Source organism: Microtus oregoni, unplaced genomic scaffold (assembly GCF_018167655.1).
Source record: "Microtus oregoni isolate MIOR12 unplaced genomic scaffold, Mior012 000023F_ref0000262, whole genome shotgun sequence".
NCBI classification, from domain to species: Eukaryota; Metazoa; Chordata; class Mammalia; order Rodentia; family Cricetidae; genus Microtus; species Microtus oregoni.
In genome coordinates, this window is record NW_024543082.1 from 3298393 (window position 1) to 3301294 (window position 2902).

At 48.8% G+C, this 2902-nt stretch overlaps 1 pseudogene; it reads right to left on the reverse strand.

Annotated features, from left to right (window-relative positions):
• Positions 1 to 568: 568 nt before the first annotated feature.
• LOC121461969 lies at positions 569 to 1826 on the reverse strand (annotated as a pseudogene).
• Positions 1827 to 2902: the final 1076 nt, after the last annotated feature.

Below are 2902 nucleotides of genomic sequence, written 5' to 3' on the forward strand. Positions count from 1 at the left end.
GAGGAAGAGACATCATTGACAGAGACCAAGTCGGGGGCTGCGGTCTTCCTTCCCTAGCTGGACAAGCTGCTCACCTCTCGTCCAGAACAGGAAAAGAGGCGGTTTCTCAGAAAAATTAATAACGAATTTGACAACAAATCAGCTCTAACAATTTAGATTTATCAATATATTGGGCCAAACTCTAATTTCCTTTTTATGTTGCAGTTTATTCTTTTTGTATGTATATTTGTATTATTAGGATTTGTAATCCTAATAATTTTACTCTCTGTGCAGAAATGAATCAACTCAGGGCAAAGAAAAATCCCTCAACCTGAAATAGTCTCATCTTGCTTTGGGAAAAGGCTTCCTGCTCCTCAATCTTTCAACTGATGAACACACATTCCCCCTCCCCCAGGTTTTACTTCTGGCCCTGGATGTACACACAGGCAGCTTCTGATGGAACTATCAAGGCACCTGGAAGCACTCACTATGCAGGCAGCCTTTGCAAAGGTATTAAAATCAACCCCCGTCAACAGTCCATGAGTGTGCGGAACGGCTGTGCTTTCCCAAAGACTTCTGCTATTCCATTTCATGAACTAGGCTCAGAATTATCAGGAGCCAGAGCAGCAGCGGCTGCGGCAGCAGCTCCCTGAGGTACAACCTCAATCACCCGAGGTTTGTCAATGATACGGGGCTGTCCGGTTTCCCTTCTCCATAATGCCAACAACCCATGCTTGGTGACCCTCTCCATACTTGGAAGATTTGATTCTGAACAAAAGCGGGCCATCTGTTCTCTTGGAAGACAAATCAGGAATCCCCCAGAGGTTTCAGCTGATGTTCCTGGGAGGAGGCCAAAGCGCCCACTGGCTTTGCCGGTGGCAGCCATCTTGGCAATGATTAGCAGATTATGAATGACGAAGAACACTTGATTTTGTTGTTGTTGTTTGAGGTGCTGAGAGTGTCCCAAAAGTCCAAAGCCTGTGATGTCCATGGCTGCCTGGGCATTAGATGGGTGCATCAAGCCAGCAGCAGTTCTGTTTAGTAGCCATATTGAACATAGCTTCCTGATAAACTGGCTCTACTTCTTCTCTGGAAACCACCATCTTGATTTATTCCATTTCTCAGGATTACCCAGCCATGGGCGGGCACTGGCCGCAACCTGGGTTCCTCAGGGTTTGGTTAACACCAGGACATCTCCTACCACAGCACTAACAGGCATTATGAACTCATTTTGCTGACACACCGCAGTGGCAACCCCACCGGGGATAATTCAAGGGCTGTCCACTGTCCACCTATCAGTGCGGTTCCTCCCTCCTCTGCAGCATCAGGAAAACCTTTGATCATGAGCGGTGTTGCCTTCTCTCCTTCCTTTCTTTCATGCTCTGGCTGACACTCAGTGATGCCCATGGCATAGAGGTCACTGAGCACACTGGCACAGGTTATGTGCCATCGTGTAGGGATCTTCCACCAAGAGGTAAAAGAAATCGGCAGTCAGCACCAGCTACAGGCCGCAGTGCCTCAGGGGGAAGAGGCAAGCGTCCATCCCAATGCTCAGCCAGGGAAGGGCTGAGCTGGGTTCCGGCCTGGTGCCCAGGCCCCCTTCCTGCTCTTGACTCCCCCTACCAAACCCGAGGCAAGTGAGGGCTGCAGCATAGGCTGCAGTTTGAGCAGGGTTTCCTGGGGGACCTTGCAGTCTAACCCCTTCATGACGGAGAAGCTCGTCAGCAGTCAGTCCCAGTGCCTGGGACTCAAACTCCCACTGATGGGAGTTCCTTCGGGCAGAAGGAACCCTCCGCCGTCACCAGCGCCACCTTGGCCTTTCCACTGGTGCCTGCCACCTCTGCCATCAGACAGCCTAAGGGGTTGGCTGGGCTGACCACAAGGCTCTGGTACCTAGGGGCAGGCGAAGGTTACCCGAGGAGATGGTATGCCGCACGGCACGTGTGGAACCGGAGGACGCAAGCCACGCTGCCCCTGACAAACGTCTAAGCTATGAGACAAGTAGAGAGTCACACTATAAAGAGACAAACATACTAGCAATGTAGTTCAGATGGAGTGCTTGCCTGGGTTCAATTCCCAATACCCCCCAACACACACACACACACACACACACACACACACACACACTGCTGCATTAGTGATTATTGATACAATAAAGGTTTGTTGATAACTGAAGGTTAGCCTGACAGCTCCTTGGACACCATGGTCAGTGGTCAGTGACAATAGCATTCTCTCATTCTCTATCGTGTGTCTCACCCCTTCATTCTGGAGCAATGGCTAGTGCCTTGTAGTAACGTAAGAAATGCCCCTGGATGAACACACATGCTTGGCTTCTGCTTACAATATGTTCTCAAGCCTGGTATGGCAGTGCATGCCTGGAGCCCTTGAGAAACCTAGGCAGGAAGATCATGTGTTTAAGTTCAACCCAGGCTTCAGATTGAGATATCTCAAAAGAATAAGACAACAACAATAAATTATTCTCAGCTGTCCTATGACTATGTCTATAAGTTGCTATTTCCGTGTCTTATGTCTATTAATAGAATGTGTTGTAGGCCTCATAGCAAGGTTCAGGATCCAGGCCTTCCTGCCCCTGTATGCAACTTCCCATTGCTTGTGTGAATAAAGGGATGTGGCAATCCAAAGGTAATAAAGTATGGTAGGTATCAATTGACTCATAGAGACTAACGCTAGATATGACTTATCACTCGGCCCCCACTCCCTTTACCTGTAAAGGAAACTGAAAGTCAGAGGAAAGGTGGTACCCCAAGGTTAGATAGTTCTGAGGGATTTTAACAAGACCGAGGGTCTAAATATCCTGCTTATTACACTTTCCAGGGCATGTATCACTTCTGAAAATACACACTAGAAGAACACGAGAGATGCAGAAAGAAGGAAGGCTGACCAGCCAGCTCAGCATGGCTGA